Raw genomic sequence first — 13,828 nt, 5'->3', positions numbered from 1 at the left:
AAGGAAAAGAAGAACTTGAAAAGTATTATTGAGACACTGTCTCGTATCAGTAGCGTACGCAGGAATTTATTTCGGGAGGGGTCCAAACTCAATATGAGGGTATTTTATATTAAAATTCCTAAAATTGCCCCTAAAATTAGGATAAATTTACACAAAGATCGAAATTTCGGGGGGGGGGAAGGACCCACCCCCTACATACGTCCCTATCTCGTATCATGAAATGAAGGAAAAGTAGTTCAGAGAATTTCGTTGTTGTTGATCGTACGAGCGTGAACGATGCTGAATGTTCAGGTCGTGCAAAGAAAGGGTGTTGTCACAACTGAAGAAATGATTAATAAAATTCATCATAATATGTATTGACGGATCATCGAGTGAAGGTACACGAGAATATACATCTCAGTCGAACGTGTTTTCGAGCTTCTTTACGGCTAAGCGGTTAGCGTATACACCTTTGCGGTGCTAGACCCAGGTTCGATTTTCGCAGGGAGCTCATGTGGTCCACGTCTCATGTAGTCTCACTGCTGAAAGGGACGTTAAACTCAAAATCAACTCAACTCAATATCGAGCGTGTTTTTAATATTGTTCATGAATGTTTAGGTATGATTAGGTACAGTATATTCTATGAGGTTTTCCTGAAAATATGGTGAAAGTATTTTACAATTACTTATTGTTTTTCAGATGCAGAATAATAATCGTTTAATACTATATAGACGTAGTGGCTTATACTATTGCTTCCCCCCCCCCAAAAAAAATGCATGGACTCCTCGCAACAAAAATTTCTGGGTGAGCACCTGTATATGTAGGATATTTAACAATAATGTTGTCAAATTTGACTCATTCTTGTATGTATTTCTAAAAGAAGCTAATCCTTTCTCCTTCTAATTTACATTTGTCGAACTCTAAAGTTCTCGAAGCTAGTGGTTTCCAATTACTTAAGAGTTGTGGATTCCTTTTAAATTTTAAGCCGAGTTACGGATTCCACACCTTAAAATTCAGGTATCTGCGTATTAGTAGTAGTAATTGAGATGTATTTATCGATATTAACGGCAATTACATTACAAAGCTTTATTTATGTTGTAAGCTTAGAATATACAGTACTGCAGTAAGTACGCTAGAAATTTTTACTTGGGGAGGGGAGGGAGTGTTCAAAATAAAACGCGCGGTGCTCTCAGAATAATGATATACATTTTTAAACAGTGTGCGAATTGAAAATTTTTCCCAGGGGGGGATGAATTTCACCCATATGCGCACCCAGTCCTCCCCTTACACACACACACACACACACACACACACACACACACATATATATATATATATATATATATATATATATATATATATATATATATATATATATATATATATATATATATATATATATATATATATATATATATACACGCAGGCCCGTATCCAGGGTGGTCTAGGGGGCCGCCCCCCTAAATTTTGTCGGCCCCCCTAAAATTTTCACGGTAGGCTTCAAATGAACTATAATACGGTGATGAACTATAATATTTTTGGATCGGGCCCCCCTAACTTCAGCTGCCCCCCCCCCTACATTTTTTGACTGGCTACCGGCCTGTATATATGGTGGTGAAATAAAAATACGAAATTTTAATTTCGGATTGGAGTAAAGTTATTTTCAAGTAACACGGGTTCTTTTCCAGTAACTGCAAACTCAAACATTTGGTGACCTTTCCACCCCCTTCGAGTTTCCTTGCATACTTCGGACCCACCCCCGCAGCCCTCTTGCGGAGGAAACCATCCCTTTACTTGGGGAAGGAAGTCAATGACCTCGACTGTATTTCCAATTTGTCATTCAGTCATTTGTTCTTGGCTTCGTCTTAATTTAAAAAGACTGTTTCGATCTTCTGTTCACGTGTCAGACCCATTTTAGATCACCTGGAACAAAGAGAGAACTGGGCCATTATCAAGGTAATTTCCCACCTTTGAACATTAATAACTTCTAAACTGTACAAGATAGAAAAAAATTACACTACTAAATTCCTGAGCTCAAGCTAGTGTTATTTGATGTGTCATACACCCCCTTCCCATTTAGAAAAATGGACTTGAATCCAAAATGGCGGATTTCAAGATGGCGGCTCACGTGATCACCAAATTCCGGGAGACGGGCTCTGTCCAAGATAGGGCACGTAGTGGGCGACCAAAGACTGCCACCAATGAGGAAACTGCAACTGCGGTTGTTGCGTCGTTTGTGAAAAGTCCTAAACGAAGTACCCGTCGTGTGTCCCTAGCATGTGCAATATGCCAAACCTCCGTTGTCCGGATATTGCAGCCAATCAGTGGCATCCTTACAAGCTGCACATGCAACATAAACTGAACGAGGATGACTCTGATCGCCGGTGGGAGTTCTGCATGTGGGCTACTGAACAACACGAACTTGATCCTGCGTTTGCCACGGGCATACTGTTCAGCGACGAGGCGTATTTCACTTTGAACGGGGAGGTTAATCGACATAATTGTGGTGACGAAAATTGTGGTGACGACTGGTGTGACGAAAATTCGAACTGGGTTGACCCGAGTCGAGAACATAGTCCAGCGAAGCAGATGGTGTGGTGTGGCATATGGACACCCGCATCATTGGGCCATTTTTCATTTACAACACCTTAACTGCACCACAGTATCTGCTGCTGCTGCAGGACCTTGTGTTCCCTGCCACACTGAACGCTGACGGCATTTTCCCATCTTATTTTCAGCACGATGGAGCCCTTCCACACTATGGACTTGGTGTCCGTGAATGGATGGTTGAACAACTGCCAGGGAAGTGGATTGGTCGCTGTGGTCCCGTGGAGTGGCCGCCCAGATTCCCTGACTTAACGCCCCTTGTTTTTTATCCATGGGGACATCTTAAGCAGATAGTGTATGCTGAGACAATCCGTGATTTGAGACACCTGGAGGAACGCATCCAACAAGCCTGTGACCAAATGTGCAGTCAGAGTGGTTGCGGCGACTACAGTTGTGCATTGCACGGGATGGACAACAAGTAGAACATGTGTTGTAGCATTCAGTGTCAAGATAATTTCCCACCTTTGAACATTAATAACTTCTAAACTGTACAAGATAGAAAAAAATTCCACCACTAAATTCCTGATCTCAAGCTAGTGTTATTTGATGTGTCATACACCCCCTCCTATTTAAAAAAATGGACTTGAGTCCAAAATGGCGGATTTCAAGATGGCGGCTCACGTGATCACCAAATTCCGGGAGACGGGCTCTGTCCAAGATAGGGCACGTAGTGGGCGACCAAAGACTGCCACCAATGAGGAAACTGCAACTGCGGTTGTTGCGTCGTTTGTGAAAAGTCATAAACGACGGATTTCAAGATGGCGGCCATGCATGACATACACTCCAAAAGTTGCGGCCCCTCATCAAACCTTTGTTCCCATCATCACTTTTTACTTTTCCCGTCGATTTTGAAACTTTTTCGTTAGACCAACGATTTAACTGGAAATAAAGATTTACCGGAAAAGTTATAATGGACACGGTTCAGGAGCCAATTTGTTACTGAACTACAGAATATCTAACTAGTAAGAGACATATTTTCCGGAATGGCTGAGTTGAACGCTAATAATATAATACTGAATAATTTTAACGATTTCATTTAGTTGAAAAGAAAAGAACAGTAGAATTCTTTATAAATATTATAGTCACGCCATTCTGAACCGCCCTCCAATCACGTAGCACTACCGCCTAAACTAGGAGACATCACGCTTGTCGTTGGCTGTTGATGAATCCATGTTGTTGAAAGCGCTCAGTAAGCAAAAGCCGTACAGTTAGAGAAGTTCAAGGGTGTGCGCTAAATGGCAACACAGCATCATGTACTTGCTGTACGAAGGTAAGTAAATAAGTGGGTTGGACCAGGCCCGGGAGTAACAGAGATTGAAGTATAATATATTTTTCAGTCAGTTAATAGTAGCTTGTAGTTAAACTCGAGAAATGGGTCAATCTACAAGGAGAGAAAGAAGAAAAGATGAATTTTCTCCTATTCATAACAGCAATCAAATCCGTATTGATAGATTGCCCATTACGTGATTTAAGTGCTAAGTAACAAAGCGTGTCACAACGCAATTCATAACCATTTATCGGAGTTTTATTATTGGCCCTAAAGCTGGTCTCTTCTCTTCGGAACCAGCTCTGTTATCACTTTACTTTTCCAATCGTAAGCTTAAAAATAACCTGGGGTGTGGGAGTGGAATGAAAAAAACAACGATTTTATAAAATATACTAAAAAGAAGATTAAAAACATGTGTTTATGATGTCAATTGTGTGATGGCCAGAATCACTTCTCTAATACATGATCCCAAAAATTTTTTAACTGACAATACACTTCATTGAACCTCCACGACTTCGCGACGTACTTATTTGATTTTTTTATTAGTAATAATATAATTTATAGTAGAGTAAAAATGTGTATGTATGATGTAGTGACTCTATGTAGTGCACGTGTATTTAGCAGTGTTGTTGACACTGCAGGTGTTGATTGGTATAGTCTGACTCAAAATTGATTTTAACTGTTTTATTAAATAGTTCATGATTTTAAGTTCTGAAAATTCAAGACACACCCTATGGGACTGTGCGACATACCGGTTGGGAATCACTATCCAAATATATTCATAAATAATTTGATGAGAAGAGCGCCCAATGCTTTTAATTTTAGTTCCTTTTTTTTATTTTTATTTTACCCCGCCAAAAGTATCTTATCAGTGCATTTTGGAAAAGTATTGTCTTAAAATTTCATGGATATTTTTTACCTTTTATACTTATCTAATATCTTGCACATTTGTGGAAAGCAATAAATTCTAACTTTTCTGTTAGAATACGTCACATAAGAGTATCGAACCACCACTGAACCCTTCTCCTATACATTTAAGTAATATTTAATTAACTGATGCTGCCTGCACATATACTCAATCTAAATACATTTCTAATAACTCAATTAATCTTACAGTAACGCGATAATCTACAGCTAAAATTATTTAAAAATAGGGTATTGCCATCATGTTTCTGTACAAAATGTCAGTAGATAATTAGTATGGAAGTACATGAAATTTAAGTTGGAAGATTAGAAACTAACAAATAAACAGAAATGTATCCTAATAGAAGCATTTTATAAAGATAACCACGAAAGTTCTATCGCTTTTTCACCCACCACCTTCGATCATCGATATGTCACCTAAGACATACCTGGAAGATCAAAAATAGTCCCAATCAGCATCGACTACTTTCTGCCAACGTTCTGGAAGGCCATGGATTCCATCGCGGTAGAACGTAGTGAGCCGTGAAGCGAAGAAGGTATAAGTACATTTTGCAAATTTACTAGGAATTTGAACTGGCGTTCTATAAGGTGATTGCCCAAAGAATGGAACAGGTAATAATCGGACGGTGCAATGTCCGGGGTGTATGGCAGGTGCAATAGTTTTCCCCATCCAAGGCGTAGAATGGTGTCACGGGTCATCCTAAACACGTGGGGCTTAGCGTTGTCCTGTAACAGGAGAACCCCTTTGCGATTCAGAAGTGCTGGCTTCAGAGTTTTGAGTTTTTCTTGAACATGCTCAACTGCTGACAATACACAATTGCATTGATGCTCTGACCAGCTGGTAGCAGTTCCCGATCCACGATGCCGCAAGCAGTCCACCGAACACCCAGGAGAACCTTCTTCTGGTTCGGCTGTTTCGGAATCGGTTCATGGGATGCTGACCAATAATGACGGTGACGTGGTACTTTGTACGGGACCCAATTCTCATCATATTTCAACACCCTGTCTAGAAATGGCTCCCTCTTTAGACGAGACAGCAAAGAAACACAGGTGTCTGCCTACGTTGCCTTCTGGCCCGGAGTCAAATCATGTGGGACCCATCGACCCAACTTGTAGTGCTTCCTACGTTGATGGAGGTGCTGCCGAATGCTTTCTCCACTCACACTGAATTGTAGTCCCCGTTCCTCACATGTCTGGTCACTGTTCGAATCAATTGCTGCCTGGAGATCTTCATTTTGTACATGTGTTGGTCTTCCGGCCCGTGGTGCGTCTTCGAGTGTTTTGTCGCCGTGCTTAAACTTTTCGAATCACCGCTGCATTGTCCACTTAGTCACGACACCCTCACCAAAGGTCTGGCATATCTTCCGCCCCACTGCAGCGACGTTTGACCCCAGTTTGAACTCGTAAGCATACTCACCCTTATGACGCTCTGTGGAAGTTCCATGTTCACTCTGTCCTTACGCACGTTCAAGGTTTACACAATCTTGAACTGCCACAGCCAGGTAGTATGTTGGCAAAGCCGGATTTAGGGGGGTGCAAAGGTGCACGTGAACCCCCCTTCGTTGTAAATACATACTACCTAAAGTGGGAAGCTAGGTGTTCAAAATCAATAGTTTTGCAAAATCAATAGTTTTGCAAAATCAATAGTTTTGCAAAATCAATAGTTTTTAAGTCAATTTTGTGAAGACTGAAGAAAAAGAATTCATCGAGAGCAAACATTTAGCATTTCCAAAGGAATTCTTCATTCACATCACAGATGCCTAAGGCATTTTAAAAAACTCAAATTTAATTCAAATGTACTAGTAGTTATTGGTGCACTCTCCTTCAGAGAATCCTAGATCCAGCCCTGTATGTTGGATATACCCACACCAACAACTGACCTTCGTCTTAACTCCATTAGCATTCAACTCACCTTGTGAGAGCCAACCGAACACAGTCCTCCACTAAAAGCGAACGAACTTTCTTGGTTACCTTTATAAGTATTTCTCTTAACTTTAGTATAAGTATAATATTTAAAGTATTTCTCTTAACTTTACAATATATCTACTTTCAGTAAGAAAATTCGGTACTGAAAATTCATTACTCCGGATGAGCAGGTCCCTACGTTCTATTCTCCAATATATCTATGGCACTTCCAGTTCATGGACTTGAAATAGACATTTAGTGAATATCACTACTGAAATAAACATTGCATATATTGATATTTGATTGGTACGAATGAAATATTCATTCTGACATCTGCCGAGAAACACATATCAGCAATACAACACAGGGATGGACTACGGTCACGTGCCTAATGTTGTGCATGGAAGTGAATGTAATAGAGTTGTCTAATACTTTAGCATATTACCGACGAATTACCTAAATTTTTCGGAATAAATTACTTTTTTTTCTTCAAAACAATCAATAACAACGAAAAACAAACGATTGATTTTGGTTTCGAGTCGATATTTGAAAGGGGGGGGGGGCAACTTCACACAGTCGTCGTGCACAGTCTCCTTTTTTCTTACTTCTTTTTTCAAGGTATCTAGATATTGGATCACTGATGTTAGAAGTGTATTGGTTTTCGTAGGGTAATATGTTGAAAGAAGTGGCAACCTAGCACCACTCCGTCTGTGTTAGGGTCGGAGCAATCTAACCATCCCATGTATTACAATAAAATACATCCAATAAAAGCAGATGTCCGCATTGTTGCTTCAAAATTGTATATTTCACTCTCGTTGTCAACAAAAAGTATTTGAGTGTAGTGACGAGGGAAAAATCTCAAAAATATTTCAAATTTGAAAAGGAATGAAAAGTTGGAAAACCCTAATCAACTATCACTTAAAAAATTACACAATATATGACAGAACAAACTCAGAACAAACAAATTTTATTTTTAGAGTGTAATTTCGACTCTTCTAGAGAAAAATAATCATGACTGTAATGGAAATTACGCTTCCAAATGGAACAAATAGTACCATACTTGGGTTCCGTTTCGAGGGAAGTATGATAGTTCCCAATCTTATTGTCCCTGAAGGTGTGCTGTAGTCGCAATTAAGAAGTGATTTAGGGCGAACACTGATTTAATTTATTTCTCTTAGATTATGGGAATATATAACCTGGGAAACTTTAACTAATCAGACTTCATTAATTATGAAATATCAAAATTGTTTCAGATGCTTCAATTCTGTGACATCATGGCCTCATTTCTCGTGAAAGAACTATTTTCCTGTTAAAAGATAAGAACGAAAATCTATCTTTCTGTCCTATTTTCGGATTCTTTTTTTTCTTTCTTCCTTTTAAAGTAAAAGGTGAATATTGATTCCGTCTCCGCCATTTTCCTGATAGCAGAAAAGAAAAGGAAGAAAAAAGAACGAGAGAGAAGAGGTTAGAGGGTTAAAGAATCCCATCGCATTTTGTTGGAAGGCAGAAAAGTAAACAGATCTCTCATAAATCACTTAAATCTCAAAGCTTTTTCTCTTAGCTGCAAAGCTTTCTGGAGGAACAAATTTCCCAACTCAAACTGCAGTCGTCTAACTTCCAAAGGGCTTAGAGATTAGCTGCTATAAGATAGTGTTACCCAGCACACAAATCTCTTCTGCAACGTCCAAATTCTTTTCTACATAGCTACTGGCTTTATATGTACTACTCTATTACACGTATATAGGTTAAGTAATATATATTGAAGTTCGAAAGTAGAAAGTTTAAATTTTAAGTTCTACAATAGTGACACAACTCATTACACTTCTCTCTAATTGTTCTCTATAATTATTTCAGAGGTCATTAATGAAATTAAAAGAAGGTGATACTTTCGAGATTTTACTTTCAATTACGTTTTCTTTAAAAACTACACAGTAAAAAAATGGGTATGTGTCAGTTCAATACAACGGCTCTGTGTGACCCACATTGTGCTAAATTTTGCCACAAGCTTCAACTTCCTCGCACTTTGGAGTGAACTGTTACTATGATCATCGTTAGATCAACCACCTGACATGATGCGGATTTTTTTTTTTTTTTTTTTTAGTAATACACTATTGAGTGTTGTTTTATATACATTTGCCAAACACTACTTTTACAAAAACAACTTATTTATTTCTAAACGGATATGATTATTATGAGCAATAACAAAGTGTGATATAAATGATTTATAATTGATTATGAGAACCGAATCACAATCGGCGACGAAGAGAAATATACTGCTAATACACAAAAGAACTGTAGATGGTAGGATCTCTACTCACGTAAATATTTGTCAGAAAATTCATACGCTCACAAAATGTTGTCGTGAACGATTACTGACAGAAAAATCAAATATAGTGTTCACAGTTTTACTTGAGGCAAAAAGTAAAGTTTAATGCAAGTCTTCAACATCAGTTGCTTAAATATTTTGTATCTACCCAAAGCAATGTGTTTGCAAATATTTCACAATAATCTTTGAGTAGGAAACCCAACCTCTCTTATAACTGTTACTCTATTAGCGAGAACCAGGTGTTGCATACTTGTGAACATAACATACTTGAGATGTTTAGAAGATTGGCGAAACTTGACACTTTCGGAGAACTGTTTCCAGCTTTTGAATGATCATCATTATCAGTTTCTTCATCTTGCATTCCTTTTCATTTCAGACTGTGGAGTTTTGCCGGTCCTTTGACCGATGCACAAGAACCTACCACTGTACGTGGAGCCACCAGCATCTGCAATAGACCATGAAAATAGTTTCTCGATCTAGTCGTACGAGGCACCTTTCATTGTATAGTCCAACCATTTCACGGGCAATTAGACCCAGAAATTGTAGTGATTCTGATGATTCTGCTCCAGCAACTAAGCAACCTCGCTACAGATCTCGGTCTTCTGTTCTCACTATAAACTCTGACTCTGCAATGAACTCAATCAGCGGCGTCGCCTTATGCAGTTCACAAAAACAAGTGAACCACCTAATATTGAGGTTGTCCAGTGTTTCTTAATATATTTGATAGTATTCAGAGTATTATATTATCGTGCTGTTTCTTTCTTTTATTTTCTTTCCTGTAACATTAAAGTCGCTTGCTTTCCCATGCATTCCAACATCGTACCACGTTCACAACAGCGCTGAGAGCGTGATAGGCTTCTGCTTCTCTGTGTGTAGCACAGAAGGGTAAGCAGGAGCAGCGGAACAGAGGAACAGCGGTCTCCCGATCAAATCTAGATTTGAACGTGCAGTGTTAGCTGTTGTTGACTAATTTCGGTAAATTAATATGACGCTTTATACAGAATCAAAGAATAAACTTTTGCAATTGAAAATAGAATAATATAGTAGCGTATAACTCATTCTCTCGATCAGTTAGGCTATCTGTATTTCTTTTTGTCTCAATTTCTTCAATAATAAAAATGAACTAATGGAATAAACAAAATTACGTCTTTCCGAGGTCGTACGGAGGGGGATGGGAAGTTTAGAACTCTTTCCCAGAGACTCGTAGGAATAAAATTGTATTTCAACTCATTTTAACCCTTAAATACTACGCATGTTTTTGTCACATTAGTACTACGCGGAGTCTGTCAGACTCGGAACAATAGATTGCGGAGAAACCAACTACACAATGTTAATTTTCGCATACACACTAAATATAACCAAGAAGGTAGAGGAAGCAACAATCGGAAGAGGCGGTCGAAAGGAAAGTTACGGCGACAGAGGAGTCTGACAGACTCGGCGTAGTACTTACGGGTTAAAGTCTTTATTTAATACGTATAATCTCCGATTTTTCTTTTGGGTAAGGTTTTCCTGCCTAAATAAACTGAATATTTGTAAGAAATCAAATACCTTATAAAATTACACTGTACTTTGTAACATTGCTACATTGGTAAGATCTTACACGCTGTAGTGTGAGAACTTGAAGGAAATTTGCAACTGATTGTTCTATTTTAACATTATTCTTTAACGTATGTGAAATAAAAATAGACAAGTATTTTTGTTTGCAGTATACGCTGAGCTATAATACGTCTGAACACACTGGACTTTTTTCTAACTTACTTCAGTCCGGAGATTGCACTTTTTCCAGCATGATTTTTGTTGATAATATAAATCAACATAGCAAAGGACTCGTTCTGGTGGCCCCTTTTCACAAATCGGTCAGCAAACTAACACCGTGTGCATCACTTTTCTTTTCTGCTGATAGCTTCACCTTCAATTTCTTAGTTGAGTATAAATTCCTGCTGTTTCAATCCCTTGCTTTGTGATCTCAGAATCATAGCATTTTCAGGGGCATTCAACAATTGCCTATATTTACCGAGAAACTTTTAATTGTAATGAAACCATAAACTAAGAATTAAAAAATAATTTTTATTCATAAAAATGATAATGGCAATTTGGTAGGTGAAAATGGAACGAAACTTTTTGTAATATCTTAACTGTTGGATACGTGTATAACATTATTTTTAAAAATTACAAGAACAGTATTTGTAATCAAGAAATCGTTGGAAGCAGAAGCAAAATAGTCAAGAATCACCTGTAGTCAAATAACAATGCTTGTCAGTAGTAATTGACAATTCGGATAAAATCGAGAAAAAGACGAAAGCAAACCTCAAGGTAAATTAAAGTTCAAAAATACTTATTTTTACATCATTAAATAACAACAATATTTTTCAGAAAATGTAATTAGGACTTTCCTAAGATTTTATAAATGTTTATATTGGCTTTTGGCAAAGTAAAAAGGAAAAATAGTTAAGGCAAACGATGACAATAGTCCATATAACATGACCAAGTTTGCAAGCAAAAAAATCATTCTTCATTCTGCATTCTGGGTCCTGCATCCAGCATCGCAATGGAAAGGTCTATAAGAAATTACAAATACCGCAAGAGAGACCATTGTTTGGTCAAAACCAAGCGAAATATGCAATGAGGTAAAGTATGACTACAGAGAACTTTAACTGTCTACTTTGCATGTAACATGATATTAGGAGTTCTCTGAAACTGACGGGCAAAATTTAATAGACCCTACTAAAATATTTAGCTCATTTCTGTTGTAATTGGCTCAGCATTGAGTGAATTTATAAGGTGTTTATTATGCAGTGACGATAACATACTATGTCTGGCGTTGAACTCAATACTTTTGGATATTCACAGATGAACAATTAAATTATCACACACACAAAAAGTAGCCACTTTACTACCATTGTAAGCTAATTGGGTCATTAATAAAATATTGTCATTTGTGACAAGAGATTGCAACGATTTGTTTAATTTCACTCTCTAATTTGATTTAAGAAATCACTGTTCCTTTTTAGTTATTGATTTGATACAATTTATTTTTATTTTTATGTCTTTAATAGTTTAATTTTTTGACTTACGGTACATACGTTGTCCATCAGAGAGTTTGCTAAGTATTACCTGCGTATAGAATTTTATGCCATCTTTTTCCGGAAATTAAAATTTGGAGTATTCATCTTGCAGTTAGTTTTTTTTTTCATTTCTGTTTTTTTTTTTAAGAGTCAAATTATTAGGCCAGGAGCAAGTCCACGGCGCTGTACAGTGCCCAATCTCCATCGCCTCAGTAACAACCGATTCTCATTTCGGAAACGAGACGAGAGTCGAAAAGAAAAGTTTATTTTTAAATTTGAGACGAGACATAAATATGACAAATTGTATAGTTTTGGAAACGAATATCGTCACGAGACGAGAAATTTCACAAGCAACACTAGTTCCCCAAGATGTCGCTCTCATATTATGTTTGAGCTTTATCTATGTGATTTCATAGTATAAATCAGCGTTTCCAAACCGGTGTGCCGCGAGGAAATGAAAACAAAATTGTTAATTATATAGCAACCAAATTACAAGACAGGAAAAATGTGTATTTGTATTTCACATTACTATGAACCTCTATAATGGAAAAAATACTATTGTATATACATACATTACTACTACACAGATTGTATTTCGAAAACAGAATTTTATTAATATTAAAAATTGTGACGTATATTAACCATGTTAAGAAATTATAAGTTTCACACTGTGTTACTTGTCTGTACATTTTTAATGTTCAAAAAAGTATTTATTATCATTGTTATGACCATTATTGGTTCTTTATTGTTTATAACTTCAAATTTTTAAATCTCATTCTACCCTTTCGACAAAGCAAACACTCATACAAATTACCTCCATCTGTTTTAAAAGTACAAGAGATTTGTTTGTTCGTTTGTTATTTAGTGATCTTCCTTAGTGAAAGGCTGGATACAGTCTTCAAAAAGAAAGTGTATTCTTAAAAGCCTGAGTCCTATATTTCATTGGAATTGTTTTCTATTTTTGAATTACAATGAAAAATAAGTATAATGATTTACGATGGGGGAAAACTAGTGAGCGAGCTTTCTTCTCTGTGAGAAGGAGGTCAGTAATCACAGAAAAAAAATTACCATGGTATTTTCTATTTATTACTATTACTATTAATAATAATAACATCTATGAGTGTGCCGCGAGAATTCAAGTTACACCCGTAGTGTACCGCAAGTTGAAAAAGGTTGGGAAACGCTGATATAAATTTATAAATTAATAAAGTAATTGTACGAACACAATGCATTTAGTATATCAACTTTTGAAGGTACGCAAGTAATTTCACAACATACTAAAATTATAAATATGGTTTAAATGTTATTATATCATACCGTTTGTGGAAAGTTTTTCGAGAATCGTGTAGAGATGATAAATAATTCTTCTAGAATTGAGGACGTAAACTGTGGCATCTTTGAACTAATGCGAGCGTGCTTGGAAATGAGCTACTGAAAATCTTAATGAAATTTTGTTGTGAAGCGGCTTGATATTAGACCGAAGAAAGTTTGTTTTGTGTTCGCTTCAGTTGTAATGTCAAACACTTTTCTTGCAACTGAGTCAATCAATTTTCCGTTTCTCTGCATGTATTTGAAGTATCACATTCATCTGTACGAAAGTACAGATGAATAATATTGCTAATAACAGAACTGTATTCTAATCGTTTTTCCTAGGAATAACAAGAACAAAAACATCCATTTTTAAATGAAACTTGGAGAAATAGTTATTCTTCTTACAGAATCTGTTCGAATTACTAAATTGCTTATTACATCTAT

Source organism: Thermobia domestica, chromosome 11 (assembly GCF_964235325.1).
Source record: "Thermobia domestica chromosome 11, izTheDome1.hap1.1, whole genome shotgun sequence".
NCBI lineage: Eukaryota > Metazoa > Arthropoda > Insecta > Zygentoma > Lepismatidae > Thermobia > Thermobia domestica.
Note: the sequence above shows the minus strand (reverse complement) of the source record.